The sequence below is a fragment of the Gossypium arboreum genome, chromosome 2 (assembly GCF_025698485.1).
Source record: "Gossypium arboreum isolate Shixiya-1 chromosome 2, ASM2569848v2, whole genome shotgun sequence".
Taxonomy (NCBI): Eukaryota; Viridiplantae; Streptophyta; class Magnoliopsida; order Malvales; family Malvaceae; genus Gossypium; species Gossypium arboreum.
Genome location: NC_069071.1, coordinates 39,887,063 through 39,910,424, shown reverse-complemented (window position 1 = coordinate 39,910,424; position 23,362 = coordinate 39,887,063). Strand labels below are relative to the sequence as shown.

The following is a 23,362-nucleotide window of genomic DNA, read 5'->3' as shown; positions in this document are numbered from 1 at the left end:
GCGTCTACTTCATGCACTCTGGCTAATTGTCTTACTAAAACTGCTAGATTTGAAGGCCACTGGTAATTTTTACTGGCTATCCTCTCGATGATTTCATAAGCCTCATTATAAGCATTAGATAAGAGAGCACCATTTGTTGAAGCATCTACCACTATTCTAGTGTATGCATTGAGACCATTATAAAGTGTCTCCAACTGAATGCAATGTGAATTTTCGTGGTGAGGATATTTGTCTAATAAATCTTTGAATTTTTCCCATGCCTCGTACAAGGATTTGTCATCCATTTGCTGAAAAGTTGTGATCTCATTCCTCTAGTTAGCATTTTTTTCTAGGTGGGAAATACTTTAGCAGAAATCCTTAAGCTAATCCTTGCCAAGTAGATATTGAACTTGTTGGCAAAGAATTAAGCCATGCTCATGCTCTATCTTGCAACGAGTATGGAAATAATTTCAATCTAAATTCATCTTTAGTTACACTGGCTATCTTAAAGGAATCACTCGCCTCCATAAATAGTCAAAGGTAAAAGTGTGGATCTTCTGTGGGCATTCCACTAAATTGGCCCATTGTTTGAAGCATCTAGGACATCACAGTCTTAGTTCGAATTTCGATTTCTTGATCTCGGGTCTCTTAATTCCTTGATTTAACTCATTAAAAAGTGGGACAGTGTACTTTCTTATATCTCGATCCCCATCGTCAGCAATAAGGATTGGGTTACGCGTATAAGCGACTCCATTCTCTTGAACTCTATTTTGATTTTCAAGGTCCACTTCTGCAACTTCTCTCGGGGCAAGTCTTTCTCGTCTTCTTTGACTAAATGTCCGCTCAATTTTAGGGTCTACAGAGAGTAAATCGATGATTCGATCTATGCTCATAAACAACTGAAAATAAGATCACAAAAAATAAAAAATTAATTACATAAAGATAAATAAACCAAATTGCAAGAAATAATTTCACAAATAATTATTAAATTCATAGTCCTCGGCAATAACGCCAAAAACTTGGTTCGCAACGAAATGTGCAAGTGTACACAGTCATTATCAAGTAATAAGTAACCAAAAGAATTATTCTCTCCAGAGGGAAAATATCTGTTAATCAATAATTTACAAATTTGTTAAGAAAACACAATATTTTGAGACAATGGATGTTAAAATTAAATAAATTAACTACTAAATGCAAATGAGATGAAATAAAATGCGATGAAATGATTTTAGCAGCAATTTCACAAGTTTTAAAAACAATAACATGAATAAGCTAGAATAATCACAACACTTGACTCAATTCTTTCTCCATAATGTTTAACAGTGTTTTGGAAAAAAATTCATGCCAACTCGATCATTCATTAACTTGAAATCTATTTTAAGTTATTTTGAAATCTTATACTTAGAAAAACATATATATTTCTATGTTCATATTTAACTAAGGATTCCTTAGAATTTATGTGTAGTAATAGGGATGGCTTAGTTTTAAAAAGAAAATTAAACACAAAAACCTAAATTTATGCAAGGTAATAGTGCTCTCTTGAGTAATTATAAACCTTTAATTTATTCTGGGTTGGATATAAATTAAGCATGCACCTTCCAATTATTGTGTCCATTAATCACTATCCGATTAGGATTGATCAACTAATTCTAATACATCCAAACATATTTTTAATGCATGAATAACATAAATTATTTTAATTGGAAGCACGAATGAATGGGGCACAGAACAACATAAACATGAATCAAATGAATTTAATCAAATCATTGTAATTATTCTAGCTAAAACAAATTTATGTCATCATCTTGAATGGAAAAAACATTTAAATAATTAGCAATCACGTTTGAACAACTAAGAGCAATTGAAAAGATAAAAGAAGAAGAAACTCTTTGATGAGTTTGGCGATTCCCCGAAGATTGATCGTGGTAGGTTTCTCTAATTCTCACGGTTGCTCCTCTGCAAATTACTCCTCAAGGTGGCCAACCAAGGGAGGATTTTCTCAAGGAAATTCTTGCTAAAGAAAGGGGAAAATTGAGAGCATAGGCGTAGGAGAGAGTAAAGAAAGATGAGAGAAATATTATAAATTGAGGGATGATTTGAGAGGTGGATGGTGGGTGTTATTTATACTTGAAGGGGAGCTTAGGAATTTTATAAAAATAGCATGCACATCCCTTGGATTTCACCCTTTCTTGGTCATCCATAGATTGTGGGATGAGGGTTGAGTAGTTGCTTGATTCATGCTTGATTTAATGCATGAATCATGGAAGGGGTTTGATGGTAATCAAGGTATTAGCTGGGGATTGATTTGTGATTTTTTTACACATGTAGGGATTGAATTATTCCAAATCTAATTTGGTCTACTCTTCATGCCCTAGCCAAAGTGGGCTATTCTCCCTATTATTGAGGGGTTTGGCAACCCAACTAGTTTGCAGACTAGCCCTTCTCAGCAAACAACTTTCAATTGGGTTTAATCAACTTTTTTTGGGACAAATTTGTTGTCTTGTTGTCCACATGAAGTGGATAGTAGCTCATGTCCATGTGTGTGTTTTTATTGGCTCCAACATTTATCAATTCAGTGGTCCAACTACATCAAATTAAGCAAACAAAAATTAAAATGTAGCATAATAAAGTGAAATTATGTATAATTAACACCTAATTATGTAAAATTAAAAAATTTACTAAAATTATGTCCAATGTCTTAATATGAACTATAATAACACAATTAGTTGTGCACATGCTCAGAATTTGCATAAATTCTAAGTGAAAAGGTGCTAAATAAACCTATATAATTTGGACTTATCAATAAGTTGTTCCGCAGGCTACACCAATACCCATAGCCCGACGAGCTTCGTTAAAGGTCCTTATAGAATTGAGAGATCGGGTACTACAACAGTTAGAGTATTCCCTGCACGAGTGTGTTACATGTGCAGTATCTCTTCTAGAAGAGGAATAGTACTAGTGGTGGTTGAAAGTGACCCATCATGTGTCAGCTAATAATATTGCTTGGGCATTTTTCCACTCTGAATTTTAAAAGAAATATATCGACGAATTGTATCTCAAAAAAGAAAGCAAGAATCCATGATGCTAAAACAGTGTGTTATGTTGGTGGTTGATTAAAAGCGAGAATTCTTGCAACTTAACAAGTATGCTCTTGAGTTAGTGTCAATAGAAAAAGAAAGTTGCGAGCGATTCTTTCAAGGATTTCAAAATGAGCTTTGAGTTCAGTTAGTTTTGCATAAACAAGAAGAATTTCTGATCTAACTAAATGAGCAAAGATGGTTAAGTAGGTGATCTAACATAATTCAGTGTAGCATATCAAATTAGTTTTTGCACTTGAGGAGCTTGAATACAAGCACTTTTCTTATGTGTGTTTATAAAGCAGTTAAATCAAATTTTAAAATTCAACCTATTTTTCCTTTCTTCTACAGCAAACTCACGAAAACCCCATCCTTTTTTATTGTTTTTTTGTCCCTTGCTCTCCCAAGTCTCTTCTATTCGATTTTGTTATACAAGCTTTAATTCTTTTGATTTCTATCCTCACCCAAGTCATTAATCTTTGTAGAATCTAAAAAAAAAAGCACCAAAACACCATAGATTTCTACATTATTTAATTTTTGGGTTTTCATTTTTTTATCAAACACTCATTTTTTCATCAATTAAGGTAACAATTTGATTCCTTTTTAGCTTTTGATGTTATTTGATCCTTTAAATTGAATTTTTAACCATTAAATCACATATTTTAAATAAAAGTCAAAAATTGGATTATTAATAGTATATTTCATAAATTTGGGTAAAAACATGGTTTCAAAGTGTTTTTCAATTAATTTTGAAGTAATTAGAAGGTTTCTAAATGTACTTCAAAGTTTTTTAATGATTTCTTGTGTTTTAATGATTTTTTGTGGATATTGCTATAACTTGTCAAAAAAATTTGACACCATGAATTGGGTTGTGTTGTTTAAAGGTTAAGAATCTGTTATAGGTGAATAATTAGATGAACAGAATTCATTTTAGGCAAAAATATTAAGTGTAGACCAAGATAATTGGAATTTAAGTTTTCTATTTCGAAGGTTTTGGTTTCATGAGAACTTAGTTTAGGCTTATGTCTTTGATTGCTTGGGGTAAGTCCTTAGCTTCAACATTTCAGTGTAAGTGTAATTAGACAGCATTTGGAATCGTTGCTTGTGGACATGATTCATTGCATTAATTGGGAATTTAGAAGTAGTTTAAACCCTTACTCTAAATTCCGAGTGTAAGCTTTCTCATACCCATGTTTAGATTATGAAATATGTGTTTATGTGTTGTGAAAATGAGAACTAAAATTTGATGTTATGGCATGTGTTACATACTTGTGATGTTTGCTATGAAAGTGGAAAAGTGGACATGTTATGCATGTCAAATGACAAAAATTATGTTGTGCCTATAATGTTAAATTTCAATGAAAAAATGCAGAAAATGGTAAGTAATATAAGTGTTTAATAGCGAATATTTTGGCTTTGTGTTCTTTGAGACCATTGGATATAGTTGGTATGCCATAGGATTGTGAGTCTTTACCTATATGTGTTGTGTTTTTGGGACATTAAGGCCTGAGACAGATTTTGAGAGATAATGGAATGTGAGCTAAGGTCCATTTACTGGGATATGTTTAGTGTGTTGAAGAGTGTTGCTTTTTGGGATATGTTTGACTCTATGAGTCATTTGGTGTGTTGGAGAGCTATGTATCCGGTGAGTGATGATAGAGCCCACTTTTATGTTTCATAGCCTCAAGTGCCAAATTATCAATAAATGTGTTTTTGTGTAATGTGATATATGATTAAACGAGTATCTGATTAATATGTAAATGAACAATAAGTTAAACTTGAATAAGTATAATATGACACTAAAGCTGAGACTTTTGTAATTATGCTATTTAGTTATTTGTAAATGCATGATGACATATTTGCGTGATAATTATTTTGAGCATTCACTGAGCTTGTTAAGCTCACCCACTCCTTTTTAAACCATCGCAAATTAGTTGTGTTCTGGTGTGGTTCCAAGGGAGTGGTCCAAGCAAGACCTTAGCATTACTTTGTAGGTGTTTTTTACTTGATTATGTTTTCGGGAAATAAAGATAATATAGTAGAAATGTTGCATGAACTTTTCCATGATGTTTTGGTTATTTTCATAGCTTATTTATTTTTGGGATTTATGGATATTTTTATTGTTATATCATTTTCCTACAGGAACATGTTTTTGATGATTTAATTATTATTGTGGTCATTTTGATGTTTACTTGACGAGGAATTTGTTACATGTTGAATGGTTTATGGTTGGAATAGATTATATGCCTTGTAAGGTTGTATTTTTTATGTCTAGAGCAGGTGTATCGATATTCGAGTTTTAAAAATGATAGCTCCATGATTTTTGAAACTGTAAGAAGTCAGTAACGTAATTTGGTATCGATACCATATCATGAGTATCGATACTCATGATAAAATAATCAATACTTTTTGAAACATATCGATATTTTCTTGTGTTTTTTATTTTAGGTGAGAAACAGAATACTGATTTTGTACTGATTTTTCAAGCAATATCGATACATGTATCGATACCTCAGTTTCAGTATCGATACCTACGTGATTACTTTTGAAATTTTGCTAGGTGATTCTAATACATGTATAATTCCTATTTTAAGTTCATTTGATGAATGTTTAGCATGTTTTAATGATGACTAGAATATGCATGACTATAAATACTTCAAAAAGGTAAGATGGAAGATGTTTGCTTAACAGCGAGACAATTGGTAATGTGTATGATGTGTGATGGTGGTGTGACATCCTAATATTCAGGCTCGACAACTGGTCCGGGTATAGGGTGTTACAAGGAATTAATCCTCTTATGGCGGATTAGCGAGTGGATGTACTACTAATTAATTATTGTGTAGAAATTTCTTAGTGGATCAACTATTCAGCGGATCAACTATTCAGGAGAGGAAGAACTTAAACCCTAGGCTTGGCGACCCTAAAAGTCATTAGGTGGGAATCAACCTAAAATTTGTATGGTCAATCTGTGATTACATAAGCCTCGAACCTATCTAGACTATGAGGTCGAGAAATAAGTAGTTCTTGTCAACTTGTCAGTTTAGTGGAAGATCGAGAGATCTTGTTAGATTGACGACTAGTTGATTGGATAGAAACCCAAAGCAACAATTGGTTATGATTACCAAAGCAAGCTAATCACCCATGATTAGATTCGATTCAGTTCACATCTTTCATTTTCCAAAGTCTATTTATTTATGTTATTTTCTTTATTATTATTCAAAATCCCAAAAATCTCTCTTTATGCTTATTTGTATTATAATTTATTTAAAGTAATAAATAGATCTATTTGTATTTAGATTAGGATTAATTTAGTATTCGCCACCCTTGGGTACGATCTACAGAGTACTCTTTTACTTCGTTGTAATTATATTACAACCTAGCCTATGTACTTACATATATCACTTATTTCATATATTTTGTGTAGGTTTCTTACTTTGGAAGTTAGTACATCTAAAGGCAGTTAAGTTGTTGGCGCTGTTGCTAGGGAAGCAACGTCACTAGATTAATTTTAATTTTTGAACATAATAGAATAATTAGAAAATATATGAATTATAGATGCAATTTTTACTTCATTTTCATTAATTACTTATGTAGACAATCAATTTTTCCCGGGCCCAGAAATAAGTCCAAAAACAAAAATAATAAACCCAAAAAAAAAATGAAGTCCAAGTTCAGTCCAGAATTACAAATATAATTTGGCCCAATCGAAATGGCCCATTACTTGAAAAGATTTAAGGTCCATCTACAAGCTTGAATCATATGGAAATATAATCTTCAATGATATGCAATCTTAGATATGATATGCAATCTTAGATATAATACAATCTTAGATATGATTGCAATCTTAGATATGATATGCAATCTTAGAAGATATGATTTTGTAATCTTAGAGATTTAATTTGTAGATACCTTTTAATCTTAACCGTTGATGTAATTGATCTGTACCGTTGGATTTGAGGAGGTTCAACTATAAATAAAGGCCTCTCCTTTCATTGTAAACACACTGGAGTTTTGGGAAATAATAAAAATTTTTGAGAGCTTTCACTCAAATTTCTCTCCCTCTTACGTTCTTATTTTCTACGGTTTGTTCTTATTTTATTCTTTGTTCATCTTCGTTTTTCAACCCTTTTTTATTTTGATTTAATCCATGTTTCCCTAATTTCTTTTATATATTTTAATTTTTTTAAATAATTTTAGTATCATATCAAACTCTTTCATTTTTTAATTTTTTTTAGTATTACTCTTAGTAAATTATTTTTAAAAATTTTATTCAAATCATTATTTTGAAAAATATATTTCATTTAATTGTCATATTTTATCCAAAAATTTTCTAAAATGAGGCAATTTTTTTCGTATTTAGGAATTCGGGAAATAGTGTCCTAACATGTTCGGTTGCGATTTCCCTTTTGTCTAAATGCCTAAAGTATCCTTCTAAATAGATTTTGTAAATCCCGAGATGATTTCAGTTACGAGAGTTTAAGAATATCGTGTCCTATCATGTTGGATGTGATGTTTGTATTCTTTCGGAGCTAAGGAATCTCGATTTTTCAACTTAAATAATTCTGGTTTTAAAAAAGGGATTCTATTTTTAAATCCTTTCAAATTTTTGACATTAAGACAACAAACTATTCAATTTGGTACCAATTTTGGGCGTTGCGAGGGTGCTAATCCTTCCTCGTACGTAACCGACTCCCGAACCTATTTTTTTAATTTTCGTAGACCAAAACGTTTTATAAGGTGATCCAATCACACCTAAAAAGGTTGGTGGCGACTCCTATTTTCGTTTTTCAAAAGTCAATCCCCAATTTTCAAACATCCCTTTAAAAAATGGTTTCGACAGCTTGGTGACTCCACTGGGGATAATAAGAGAGTCAAGCCAAAAATTGATAACTTTCTATCTTAATGTTAAAAATTTGAAAGGATTTAAAGATAAACATCCTTTTTCATGTGTTCGATGCATATGTTTGTTATATTATCTGCATACATTGCATTTGCATGACCGTTGTGGTTGCACCCTTAAGTGGGAGTGAGAAGCTACGCTTTCGTGAGGTTTTCACCTTCATATGAGCTAGTGGATTGCTTCCGGGATACTGTACCTATGTCTTCGTGAGATTTTCATCTCCATATGGCCATAGGGAAATGTATCCTCCTAAACTGAACTTGGTCCATATGAGCCTATAATGGGTGAGGATCGAGGAATCTGCTGGTTTAGGTACCCTTGCTTTAGAACTGAACTACATATAGTGAACTTTAAGTGCTTGCTCTAGGTAGCATGGTGATGACCTTTAGTACCTACCTTTATAAGTGCTTGTTTATTACATCTTTTTATATGATACTACCTTGTTTTTTTATTTTGTCATCATCACATATCATTCATCATTAAAAGGTGTCGATTCAAGGTTCGATTTCTGAGTTAGGAAGTTTTGTAATAAGGAACAAATATCTTAAAGTGGAGGACAACTCTTCCGTTTGTGCGTGGTCAGAGAAAACCCAATTAGAGAAAGGAGATAGTGTCACCAAGGGATTACATCAGAGTTGTGGGACTTTACTCGTATCAGTTCGACACAGAATATTTTCGAGAGATGAAGGACATTTGGGCCCAATGGGATGATGAGGCTAGACAGCTTTTCTTTCAGACTTATAGAGATCTTTCTTATTTGCTAGACATTAAGGTAGATAAGCATTTGTTTCGAGCTATGATACAGTTCTGGAACCCTGCTTATAGTTGCTTTACATTTGGAGAGGTAGATGTAGTGCCTACTTTGGAGGAGTATACAACCTTGCTTCGCTGTTCGAGAATTCAAGGTAACAAAGCTTATGTTAGGCCTGCTAGTCTCCCAATTTTCGTGAGGAAATTAGTAATGATCATAGGGATGAGTGAGTAGTGGGCTGTAGCTCGAGTGCAGTAAAAAGGGCGATAGTAAGTGCATTCCGTAGGCCATTTTAAGGGATCTGATATTGACACACCCAGATGTGAAGAAGAAGGTCAACATTTTGGCCTTAAGTATTTACGGGTTGGTGATTTTCCCAAAGACGATAGGGCACATAGATGAGGCAGTCGTAGATTTGTTTGATCATATTGGTAAACAGAACACATCAGTGCTAGCAATCCTAGCTGAGACATTTAGATCCTTGAAGTACATGTCGGAGAGCCGGTGAAGTAGATTCATTAGATGCGCACAGTTGTTGTTAGTATGGTTCCATAATCACTTTTGGAAGCTTGAGAAGGTTCCTTGCTGAGTGTTCTTTGAGGGTTATTCCCCCTTAAAGGAAGCAGCAACTACACCAAGGAGAGACAATATTACAGAAGAAAGGTGGATGGATATTCTTCAGAATCTTCGAGAGGAGGAGGTTTTGTGGAAAGCACCTTAGATGACTCCTAATGAAGTCCTTTATCATTGCGGCAGTTTTGATTGGGTACCTCTTCCTGGGATTTGGGGAGTCGTTGGCTATGCACCGTTACTCGTCCTAAGGCAATATAAAGCGGGGCAGTTCAGATAGAGGTCAAGAGTTAGCTTTGTTATTAGATAGGGTTAAGACTCTGGGCCTACGAGCGAAAGCGTATTTGTAATCCATTTTATGAAAAGACTTTTGTTCCTTAAATAACGTTTTCTAAAATGAAACTGAATCGAGATCAATATCTTTTTGCGTTCATGCATTTACATTACATTACATCAAAGAAAAGAAGGTGTTGATTCGAAATTCGATTCCTAAATAGAATAGTTTGTCATAAGGAAACGAATTTCTTGATAAAGTAGATTATAGTGCGGTCGTCTGAATATAGTCCAAGTAAACACGACGAGAGAAAGCTGGTAGTCCATGGAGGAATACATGATGTAATTGCCAGAGATTCAAGCCAAAAAAGGCTATCCAAGAGCATGACGAGAGAAAGCCGAAAGTCCACGAAGGAATACATGACTTGATTTAATTGCCAATGAAGATTATCCAAGAGCCGGCACTTTTTGATTAGCATCATAGAGATAAGCGAGTAAGAGATCGAGGCTCAGATTAAACAGCAAGGAGCTAGCAAAGGCATCTTTTGGAAAATTTACAAGATTCGACCATGAAGAAAATATCAGCGTTTACTTGGACTACGAAGGGCAAGATCGCATATGTAATCTATTTTCATGTAAAGAAATCTGTTTTCTAGAAAAGTTATTCTAATGGAATTGAATTCAAGATCAACATCTCCTTTTCTTTTGCATTCATGCATTTGCATTGCATCACATCACATGCATTTGAATCCATAAAAAAACCCTAATTAGTTAAGGTTAAAAAGAGAAAGAAAGAGAGAAAGAGAGAAGAGGGTCACAGCCGAACCAAAAGAAGACGCTCCCTTACATATCCTAGACTTTTGTATCAAGAGGGATAGCTTACCTAGAGATGGGGGTGTTTGGAAATGAAAATCATTCCATCAATGCCATTCATGAAGAAGGGACTGATCAAGGAAACCTTGAGGGCATTTGCCCTTACGAACCGGGAAGCTTTCTGAACAATTGGACTGCGGAGGAGTTTCCTGTAGTCTTTGGGAATTTTTCAGAGTAATTTTCAAAACATTCTTGTTACTCTAGGGCCTAGGAGTAATAGGATTACATTTGTGGGATGGGCTTACGATCATCTATTTTTTTTTAATAAAACATAACTTTTATCAATTTGAACGAGTATTGTTTTTTTTATCAACCAATATTCCGTTAAACTTTTGCAATTCTTATTCATAGCACATAAATAATCATTCTTAAATTCATTCATTCTTTGTATATTCTTTATACTTCACAGGTACCTAGAATCAATGACATGAGCATTAATATTACAAATCCTGATTTCTCTCGCGAACAAGACATGTGTTTAGAGGAATCTCAGGATTTTGAAGATGTCTAGGATTGTGATGTGTCTCCGGATCTATTGAGGATGGTAAAACAGGAGGAGAAACAAATTATGCCACATGAGAAAGAGAGAGTAGAGAATGTATCCCTAGAGGAAGGGAAAGAGGTGAAAATTGGCACGCATATTGCTGATGATATAAAGCAAGGACTGATTGAGTTGTTACGTGAGTTCAAGGATATCTTCGCATGGTCCTATCAAGATATGCCAGGGTTAAATACTGATATTGTGGTGTATCGTCTTCCAATAAGACAGGATTGTAAACCAATTGAACAGAAGTTGCAAAGAAAGAGACCAGATATCGTATTAAAAATTGTAACACCCCGAACCCGAGACCATCGCCGGTGTCGGACACGAGGGGTTAACAAGCCAAGTTCACTTGTTTTGCCCATCCATTTGACATTTCCAGTCAGGCTGGAAAACTGCGTCACTGTCGCCTTAAAAATCATATCTCGAGTTTCAAAACTCGGAAACTGGTTTCGTAAATTTTCCCTGAATTTAGACTCATATATCCATCCATGGATTTATTTCTAGAATTTTTGGTCCGGCCAATTGGTACATTTTATTAGTTAAAATCACCCATGTTACAGGGATCGACTGCTCTGACCTTCGTGCGGTATAACTTGAATATCTCTCTGTACAGGGCTTTAATGCTGGTGCCGTTTGTTTCTAATGAAACTAGACTCAAAATGGAATCTTTAAATATAAGGTATGTCTCCTAATTATTTTTTTATAATTTATAGTAAATTTTTAAAGTTGCGACAGGGAACCCAGAAACCGTTCTGGCCCTGTCTCACAATAGCTTTAATATCTCTTAACATGTAACTCCTATGACCATTTCGTTTCTTCCATATGAAAATAGACTCATCAAGGTTCATTTACATAGCTTATTCACTATTTAATTCCATTCCTACGAATTTTGGTGATTTTTCACATTCACGTCACTGCAGCTGGCAGCATCTGTTTTTAAGGTAGGTCTTACCTATTTGGTAGTCTCCATGAACCAACTAGTCTTGCCATACATAGGTTCATATATGATCATTTTAACCATGCCAATGGCTGATCATATGACCAACATTCCCATTTCCAAGCCATAGCCACATCATGACACCAAATATATACATACAAACCACAATTAGTCTAAGTCGATACTTCACTTTTACGAGCCATTTTCGCATGGCCGTATATATATACATCACAACATATTCAACCAACAAGGGTAGTCCTATACATTCCATTTCAAAGTTCAACCAAAATTTATACCAAAATAGAGGCGTGGATAGTGTGGATGAATTCGACTTTATTGATCCCGAATCCGATTGCTATCGAGCGAAATCTATAAAACAGAGAGCCAAAGTAACGGGTAAGCATTTTTTATGCTTAGTAAGTCTCAAGGAATATAATCAGCTCTAATTACAGCAATACATTCACATAGCCAAATGCATCATTTCATTAATACACATTCTTACTTCACACTTCATCATTATATACTTTCACAAAGTATCAATCAATTTAATAACTGAAATTCATTAGTCGATTGAGCGAATGTTGCTCAAACATGTCGACTTTCAATGCACATATAACGTACCTTATCCTTTGGGCTTTTCGAGTGTACTAATTGAATTCATTACAGCAACCAACACTCACCTCCAGCCCAAGATTCTTCGAATAAAACCGGATATAATCACGTGCACAAATGCCTTGGTCTTAGCCGGATAGAATAACTCGCATACGAATGCCTTGGTCTTAGCCCGGATATAGCCACTAGCACAATTGCCTTGGTCTTAACCGGATATAATTTCAAGCATAATTGTCTTGGGCTTAGCCGGATATCATTCAATTTCTCATGTACACATACATCAATAATCATTGGACATACATATTTCATTTTCGTTACTAAGGCTCAAACGCATATATATTCACAAGCATATTCGCCTTGGGACTTAGCCGGTATCATTCAATTTCGCATACACACATAAATCAATAATCATACACATCCATACTTCATCTCACATAATTCAAGTAAGGTCACTTCTTGAGGACTTACCTCGGATGTTGTCGAACGGCTTTTTCGGCTATTCGATCACCTTTTCCTTCCCCTTGTCCAATTGTGGCCTTCTTAGCTCTTGAGCTAATTCAAACAAGTTCAATTTATTAAAACCTCATTGTGCTTGCTTATGGCCGAATATGACAAGGAGTTTAAATGGTCATATGGCCACTCTTTAGCTTGAATACACAATGGTCATGCACATTTTATACTACATCAAGCAATTCAATACAATTTATTTGAGCATCAAGGAAAAGCTAAGGCCTTCAATAGGCTACCCAAGGCCGAATATTCATGTACATGTTGAGGTCAATTTTGCACTTAATACCTCACAAAAACAGCATGCATTTTACTAGTTAATGCTTTGCACATTGTGGCCCAAAACTTATAATATAGCATCAAGCACTTATATGTGTGCTAGGCCGAATTGTGCTTGCAATTTCACAAGCATTCTTCCACATCTTCTTCTTTAAACCAATATATTCATCACTTACTTCATAGCCAAAACATCATGTGCAAACATATATATACAATATGAGCATGGCGAATTTCAAGGTGTCCATAGCCATCCAAAAATACAAATTTTAACTAACATGCAAGAAGCATGAACCATGCTCATGAATGCATCATGGCGAATATGACAATCATGCTCCATTCAACTTCAATCATGGTTAAACACAAAAGAAAACTCAAAATCTTACTCAAGAGTAGACAATCCATCATTGCATGCATCATCATCAAGCTTCACACTTAGCATGCAATGGCTTTATCACCATAACAACTTTGGCCAAATACCATTTCCATGGCATAACAAGGATTTGAGCCATGGCTAACATGCACATCAAATTAGCAACCAAACCATGCATGAAACTCCCAACACAACCTCATACATACCTTAATCTTGATGCAAACTTAGCCAAATCTCCTTCTAGGTCTCTTCCAACCCAAGCATGAAGCAAAAATCCTCCCCTTTTCCCTTAGTATTTTCAGCCAAGAAGATGAGAAAGGATGAACAAATTTTCTTTTCTTTCTTTAGGACATTCGCCAAAGTGTTTAGAATGGATGAACAATTTTTTTTCTTTAATGCTAGTCTTTATTTTATGACTTCCTACATACACCACTAGCAAAACATGTTGGAAACATGTTCCCTTGCCCATAACCTTGTCATGGCCGCCACTCCTCCTTAGGAAGGGATTATTTGACATGCAACTCCACCTTTTGTTAACATGTACTAACAAGCCATTTAAAATTAGCCTATCATATTTCACCATGTTTCACTTTGATCCCTATTTAATACTTTCTCATACAAATGGGTAAAATTAGAGAATGAAATTTCCACATATGCATGCACACACATAGTAAGCATAGAATATAACAATTAATTATTTTTATGACTCGGTTTAGTGGTCCCGAAACCACATTCCGGCTAGGGTCTATTTTGGGCTGTCACAAAAATAAAGGATGAAGTCAAGAAACAGTTCAATGTAGGATTCTTACAAGAGGTGAAGTATTCTGAATGGGTAGCTGACATTGTACTAGTTCCTAAGAAGGATGGGAAGGTACGAATGTGTATTGATTACAGGGATCTGAACAAAGCTAGCCCAAAAGATAATTTCCCTCTGCCTCACATAGACACTTTGGTAGACAACACAGTGGGATATTCGTTGTTCTCCTTCATGAATGGTTTTTCAGGGTACAATCAAATAAAGATGCATCCTAAAGACATGGACAAAACCACCTTCATAACCTTGTGGGGGACTTTCTGTTACAAGGTAATGCCCTTTGGGCTAAAGAATGTAGGGGCAACATACCAAAGGGCTATGGTGACCTTATTTCACGATATGATGCATAAGGAAATTGAGGTTTATGTTGATGATATGATTGCCAAATCTCGAACAGATGAGGAACATATTGAGGTTTTAAAGAAAATATTCTTGAGATTAAGGAAGTTTCAGTTAAAACCTAATCCGGCAAAATGCACTTTCGGAGCTAGGTCGGGGAAGTTACTAGGTTTTGTGGTCAGTGAAAAAGGAATAGAAGTTGATTCAGACAAAGTTAGAGCCATACAAGATTTGCCTTCGCCGCGTACTCAGAAAGAAGTTCGGGGTTTTCTTGGAAGGTTGAATTATATTGCTCGGTTTATTCACAATTAACTGAGAAATGTGACCCTATATTTCGCCTCCTTAGAAAACACAACCAAGGTATTTGGGATGAGGAATGCCAGAGTTCTTTCGATAAGATTAAGTAATACTTGTTAAATGCTACTGTGTTATCTCCACCTAATCCAGGTAGACCATTAATTCTGTACTTATCAGTGTTTAGCAATTTTATGGGATGTGTGCTTGGCCAACATGACGAGTCGGGAAGAAAGGAGAAGGCGATATACTACCTCAGCAAGAAATTCACAGAGTGTGAGATGAGATATTCCTCAATTGAGAAATTGTGCTGTGCTTTAATCTGGACAACTCGAAGGTTGAGGCAATATATGTTGTATCATACTATTTGGATTATTTCAAAACTTGATCCTCTAAAGTATATGATGGAGTCAACAGCTATGAATGGAAGAATGGCGAGGTGGCAAATTCTGCTTTCAGAGTTTGACATAGTTTATGTGAGCCAGAAGGCTATAAAAAGAAGTGCGATAGCGGAATTTCTGGCTAGTAGAGCTCTAGAAGACTATGAGCCGTTGAATTTTGATTTCCCAAATGAGAAGTTGATGTGTGTAGTAGCTATAGAGGATTATCCTTGGAAGTTGAACTTTGATGGGGCATCCAATGCTGTGGGAAATGAAATTGGGGCAGTCTTGGTATCCCCAAATGGTGATTATTATCCATTCACATGAAAATTGGATTTTGATTGCACAAACAATATGGTCGAGTATGAAGCGTGCATCATGGGACTCCGAGTGGCTATAGAGTGAAGAATAAGAACCTTGGAAGTTTATGGAGACTCCGCGTTGGTAATTTACCAGTTTAAAGGTGGATAAGAGACAAGGGATCCTAAATTGATCAATTATCGAAAAGTGGTTTTGGGGTTACTTGAGGAGTTCGATGACATCACTTCCAATTATATCCCACGAGACGAAAACCAGATGACAGATGCTCTAGCAACCTTGGCTTTAATGATTAAAGTGAATAAAGAGGAGGAGATGAGACCCATTCAGATGAGTATCTTCGAGGTTCCAGCTCACTGTTGTAACATTGAGGAAGAAGAAAAGGATGATAACCCTTGGTATCAGGATATATGGCGATATGTGAGAGATCGTAAATACCCAGAACAGGCAACTAAAAATGATAAGCGAACTTTAAGGAGATTAGCCTGCAACTACGTTTTGGATGGGGACATCTTGTACAAAAGAAGAAAGGACCAAATACTGTTGAGATGTGTTGACGCTGTGGAAGCTAAGTTAATCTTGGAAGAAGTTCATGAGGGTATTTGTGGGATGCACGCTAATGGTTTCACGATGGCTAGACAAATCATAAGGTTTGGGTATTATTGGTTATTTTGAAAGGAGATTGTATCAACTACGCCAAAAAATGCCATAAATGACAGATTTATGGAGACAAGATTCATGTACCACCTTCACCTCTACATGTTATGACTTCTCCGTGGCCTTTTTCTATGTGGGGAATGGATGTCATTGGGCCAATATCACCAAAAGCTTCAAATGGGCATCGCTTTATTTTTGTGGTCATTGATTACTTCACGAAGTGGGTAGAGGCTGCTTCTTATGCGAAAGTTACTAAGTCGGTTGTAAGTCGTTTCTTGAAGAAAGAGATTATTTGTCAGTATGGGATGCCTGAAAGGATCATATCAGACAATGCACTGAACTTGAACAATAAAACGATAGCAGAAGTTTGCAGTCAGTTCAGGATTAAGCATCATAACTCTTCGCCGTATCGCCCAAAGATGAATGGGGCAGTGGAAGCTGCTAACAAAAACATCAAGAAGATAGTGAGGAAAATGATTAAAACCTACAGAGACTGGCATAAGAAGTTACCATTTGCACTCTTAGCTTATCGAACGTCTGTTAGAACCTCTACCGGGGCAACTCCCTTCTCGTTGGTTTATGGGATGGAAGCAGTGTTACCCATTGAAGTGGAAATACTGTCTCTTCGAGTCTTGTCAGAGATAAAGTTGAATGAAGCTGAATGGATACAATCGCGATATGATCAGTTGAACTTGATTGAGGAAAAGAGGTTAAAGGCCATTCGTCATGGTCAGATGTATCAGAAGCGAATAATGCGAGCTTACGACAAGAAAGTGCAACCAAGAGAATTCCACGAGGGGGATCTTGTGCTGAAAAATATCCTCCCTATTCAGAATGACTTTAGAGGAAAATGGATGCCAAATTGGGAAGGGCCGTATGTCGTGAAGAAGGCCTTCTTTGGGGGTGCATTGATTTTAACAGAAATGGATGGGAAGAGTTTGCCCAATCCAGTGAATTCAGACTCAGTCAAAAAGTACTTTGTCTAAAGGAGAGAAGAATTTAGGGTGAAAACCCGCAAGGGCGCCTTGAGTTTTCGAAAAAAAAATGGGAAGGCCAAGGTGAAAACCTGCAAAGGGCACCTTGTGACTAAAGGGGTTTTGAGTTGAAAACCCAAAAGGGCAGCTCAAATTTTGAAGAGCACACGGTAATCTTGCTATATCTGATTCAACAAAGAGTGAAGCGCATTGCATATCGGGGCATCAACAAAGTACTTTAGATCTTTTAAGCACATGTTGAATTCAAGAAAGTCTTAATGGAGCTGGCATATAAATGCTCAAGCAGCGATATCTAGGGCATCTAACTTTTGTCCTGTTTGCTATCTTTAGATTCTTTTTCTTCTCAAAGATAGGCTTTCAGATTAATTTCCTTTGTATTTTTGACAAATTTATTCAAATCTAATTATTCTCAAGATTAAATTCATCTTCCATTATTCTTAAAGTATGTTGCATTAAAATAATGATAGATGAACTAAATAATTTTCACAAATGAAGTTTTGCTCATTACTCTGGAAATTTCTAGATAATACAAGAAACTAAAACAAAACAATTGTTCGAAGAATTCACGTAAGTGAGGTTTGAAAGAACTCAAGGAAATTATTTCTTTAGTCCAAAATGATGATTGGACAAATCAAACGATTCGATCCTAAGAGAGGATCATCTTACATACATTTTTGGTGGGTCATAGCAATTGAAGAATGGTACAAACCCACAGGCTGAGTATGAATGATACTTCGAGAGAAATAAGGATAAACTTTGACAAAAGAATGAGTGGTGACGTCTGGAATAGGGGTCATATTCATAAACATTTTGCATTATAACAAGTTTAATTAAGAGCATTTGACTCACTTCGATCATAGCATCCTAATCATTAGGCATGAACTCATACACATTATACAGTTTATGTCCTTCAAGGGACAATGAAGATTGATGCGCCTTAACCCCCTAAGCAGTAGGGTAACAGGCTAAAGCATAACAGATTTGACCTTCATTGAAGTAGATCTAAGATTATTTGGCATCTCTGTATTAGACGGGGGAAATCGGCCATATTAAAATTACCTTCTGGGGAGGTCCGTTTGATATCGAGCGATTTTGAGACTCGGGTCAACAATCCCAATTATTGGTTCATTCTTCAGCCTTAGTCATTTACTTCCATCCACTGTCCAAACATCATACACCCTTCCTTGGAGACCCTTTTTGAGCCTAATCCATACTTTGATTTCATCTTCTTTCCAACTGAGCCAAAAACTTACCCAATTTACAATCGGGCAACTAATACGACTCAAATCAACCCAAGGTGGGTTCGTATCGTTTGGTATCAGCAGTGGTAAAATTGAGGTAAGAATCAACGTTCTGATATTCCCGGGATTACATTTTAGCGAAAAATTAGAAAAAATTCGTGAAAAAAAGGAAAAGAATATGTATCAGTAGTGAAAAATCAAAAATTAAAAAAAAAGAGGAGTTACGAAAATATAATAAAAAATAAAGTTCGTACACAAACAAATTTTCTGCCCAAAAATCATTTCATTCCTTACTAATACTGAACGGCCACACCTAAACTCCCATCTGTTGTTTTTGTAGCCTACCCATGGTCCCAACATCATTTCCTACCCAAACCGAAATCATTTTTGTAAGCTGACTCCACACTGACGACTGTTAAGTCTAAGTACTCTATTGTAAATCGAGAAAAGTGAATAGAGTGGAAAAAGGCAGGAGTGTGTAGTGAGATTATTCGAGTGTGTAAAAGCCAAAATTGTGAGAATTTTTCCTTTTGAGAGAAAGTGTGAGGTTTGCGTGAGTAAACACCATGTTTCGAAATACCGAAAGTATTGTTGATGATGGTAATAATCTGTCCGATCCAACATATCAAGAATTTATTCACGAGGTGGGTCAAATGCTTTAAAGACAATTAAAACCAATACGAGAACGTTTGGAACATATCGAAGAAAGAGCCCAAACGAATTGAAGTTCTGTAAATCAAAAGACGAAGACAAGATCATCTCAGAGACACATATTTGAAGATTATTCAAGGATAGAATCATACCGAGGTTATTATTCATCAAGGAAGTCAAGTCGGTATGAAACAAACCATGAATTTGAAACGTTTAGAGGCTACCAACTAGAAGGTAGAAATTCTTCTTCAAACAATTTAAAGTATTCATCTGCGAAGAAGTCCAAAATGAATAAGTGAACATGGTTCGTATGCATCCAAGTCTTAGCTCACGGAAAGTCATCCCCGAAGAGATCCATATCATGATTCCTATTCAATGAGGAATTCAAGACGAAGCAAAGAAAACTTCGAGTTTGAACCCTATTACGATGAAGAACGAGGAGGTCCAAGTAATTCTTCGTATGCACAAAGGTATTCACCTATGAAGATTCAATCTCGAAAAGATAATCATATTTCATATGTGGATCCTTCATATCTTCCCAAACAAAAGGTTTCTCATTTTGATTCTTTTATGTTATCTCCCTCTTGTTATAAAATCGAAAAAGCATGTGAGAAAGAATTTGAAAGAAAAAAGAAATGAAAGAAAAAGAGTGTGAAAGAAAGCAAAAAGAGAATGAGAAAAAGAAAAAAAGTCGAAAAAGAAAAAGAAATTGATCAAGAAAAGAAGATTGAAAAGAGAGAGAGACTAAAGAAAGAGAAGATGGTGAGCCAGAATCGAGAGAAGTTGAAAAAGAAAATGAAAGTGAGTTCTCGATAAAAAAGAGATTAGTGAATAAGATACAAGTGATCGAGAGAAAGTGAGGAATTTTTCTACTTACTTATATTTGAGTTGTCCTTGTATTGTATTTCCTTCTTTTTAGGTCTCTAAAAACTCATTCGACAAGTTCCAACTTCAATACTTTCCCGATGTGAGAAGATTTCGAATGATCGAGAAAGGTAAGATCGAACACGGCATTAGTCCACAAGTGTTTAAATGTAAACGAGGTAAGAAATCTTTGGCAAATGAATCACGCCAACTTGATTTGAACGATGTTGAAAAAGGTACCAATGACTTGGTTTTCAAAAGATCTCCGTACCCTATTACGATTAATTGTCATTCTTTGATTGTTGTTGATGAATTTATCTCAAGTTGCGTTACAAAGAGTTTGTCTCATGACATGTATTGTTTTGGTAAGGCTATTGATGTAGATAGAATAAATTGCCATATACAAAATTTGGTTACATGTGATAGAGATTTTTTCTGTAAAACCTTCAATCTGTTTGATTGCGAAGATAATGTGAAGTCTCTAAATTCTTGTGCGAATTACTCTTGTATTCATATGCCAATTCGAAAGAGATTTGAAAGACTTGATAGTTTGCACATTTGTCTACTTAAATCCTTTTCATTTGGCGTGTGTGATTTATTGATGAAAACAAAATTCTTACGGCATTTTGGAACGGGTGACCAAACCTAAGTTTTTAAGCCCGAAGTATGTGATCCTAAGTTGTTGCTAAGTAAAGGTGAGCACTGTAATTTTGTTTGGAATAAAAGTGTTGAACGTACTCATCTTCTCCGAATTTTAGCACTATGTGTGAAGACAAAGCATGTGAATATTGTTGGCTTGCGAGATCAAAATTCGATTTATGATTCTGAAAATTGCTCCATATTGTGGTTTAAAGGGTTCAAACATGTTTTGCTTGATAATGACTTAAAATTGTATCGTATCCTTTCTATGCTGCCGGTTTTGAAATTGTCACACCAAATTGCAAAGGCAAGAGAATATTTTGTCTTCGATCCCGATTTACATCATTTTGTATCATTGTCTAAGGGATTTGAAACATGACACGTTGATGTTCAAAACTATGGCTATCGAATGCCTTGTGATTCAGGTTTATTTCCATCTATGAACTTTTTGATTTGTTTTGAAAAGGTAAGACCAATTTCTGTTTTTGATCCTGGCATTGATTCCTACGTACAATCTCTGCATAAGATTCTCAAAGGTATTTATAGGCTTATAATTTCTAGTGTCACTAATCTTTTCCTCTTTTATGTAGGTGACACTTGGAGATGGCATCCTCCTAAAGAGGGAGGGCATGGAGATGACCTACTTTCTGTCCGAACCATTTGTGGTTCTCGAATTTTTGCAACCAAATCTGTTAGGTTCATGAGCAAAAGGGATTGTGATCCAGAAATTTTTTTTCAAGGAAATGGTCCGATTTGAGGACAAATCATCTTCAAGAGGGAGGGAATGCTACAAATCCGGTCGCTTCATGCTTCGACCCAACTCGACGCTATTGAGAGTAACCTAAGCTCGAAGGGCCCAAGTGAAAAATGAAGCTAGATTTCAGTTCAACAAGCTCAAATCAACTCATTTCTAGCTCAATGAGCTCATTTTGTTCTTTCCATGAGATTAATTTAGCCCAAACTTAGCTTAATGAGCTCAAGCCTAGCTCAGGTTAATTTAGGTATTTTATTAGATGCTAGAATAAATTAATTGAGTCTAGTTAAATTAATTAAATTAACTCAATAATTAGGTTGTTTTTATTTTAATAAGTCAAAATCTGAACATTTTAATTATGTTTAAATGTGTTAGTTAAATTTAATTAGCTTAGCTCATAATTATGTTTAGCTTAATAGATGGTTTTAATATGTTCTAGCCAAAATTAATATGTATGAATTAGAACATGTTTTAATTTGCTTTGCTACAGCCATTTAGGGTGTCAAGAATAGGACATATTTAATTGTGTTGTCCAGTTGAACATGGCATTGAATTCAGCAAAATTAAAGTTTTCTTAAGGCTGTCGAATTCTAATGTGTCTTGAGCTGACTTTGTTTGATTTCCAATGTGCAGGTAATTATAATGCTTGGACCGAATTTAATTGATGTTAATTCAGCTGATCAACAAGGTGCATTGAATGTTATTAATGAGGGAACATGAACTTGCATGTTCATGAACGGCAATTAAGAGAGGGCTGCTCATTGGAATTTCCCATGTACCTTTTTTGTGCAGCTCAAAAGGTCCTTGAGCAAATTAATACTTCTTTGACTTTTGGTGTGCCCCAAGCTGAGTTATTAAAGCACCAAAGCTGTTCAGCTAACCGAAGCAGCCCATTTCACTTTCATGCACTTTTATTTGGCCGAATTTATTACAGCCATTCAGCTCAATTTAATGTCCAGCTGCTGTAACGTTCAAAGAAGCTCCAAGGAAACTTCATGAAAATTTCCAACTTATTTGAGTTGATAAAAAAAATCTGACCGTTCAGTTCTCCTACTTCACACCTTTGGACGAATTTAATTAGCTTGTTTCAAGTCCATAATTGCTCCAATTTATTAAGATGACTTGGGAAACACCATGGGACATTTTTGAAGGTTCATGGCACCTTTATGGATTAATTCTTGAATTTTCAGCTCATTAAAAGCTAAACACAAATGGCCAATCAGCTTCACAAGTTCCTATTCGGCTAGCTATGTTGTTTAGCTACAAATACTTAGTTATTTTCTTATTGTAGGGACTTTTTCCAATTTTATGAATTATCATTTTCTTGTGAGAATTTTCAATTCTCTTAATTCATTCTAGGACTGATTTGACTTATCGAGATTTTCCTTGTGGCGTCAATCTTTCCTTGTTAAACCGAACTTATCACCTTTTTGATGTGGCGTTCAAAATTATACCTTTGGTTCCTATCACGCTTGATAGCGGGTCAAGGTTCTTTGTTATTTTCCTAAAACTGAACTTCATTTAAGAGCCATTTTGAGACTCAGGTCAACAATCCCTATTGTTTGTTCATTCTTCGACCTTAGCTGTTTATTCCCATCCACTGTCCAAACATCATACACCCTTCTTTTGAGACCCCTTTTAAGCCAATCCATACTTTGATTTCATCTTCTTTCCAACCGAGTCAAAGTCTAACCCAATTTATGATCGGGCAACTAATAAGACTCAAATCAACCCAAGGTGAGTG

At 35.4% G+C, this 23,362-nt stretch overlaps 1 non-coding gene across 1 annotated transcript; it reads left to right on the top strand.

The window, feature by feature from the left end:
- Positions 1-210: 210 nt before the first annotated feature.
- Positions 211-317, top strand: LOC128289935 (small nucleolar RNA R71). Its single transcript, XR_008279575.1, has one exon. It is a non-coding gene; the product is annotated as a small nucleolar RNA R71 (small nucleolar RNA).
- The last annotated feature ends 23,045 nt before the right edge of the window (positions 318-23,362 follow it).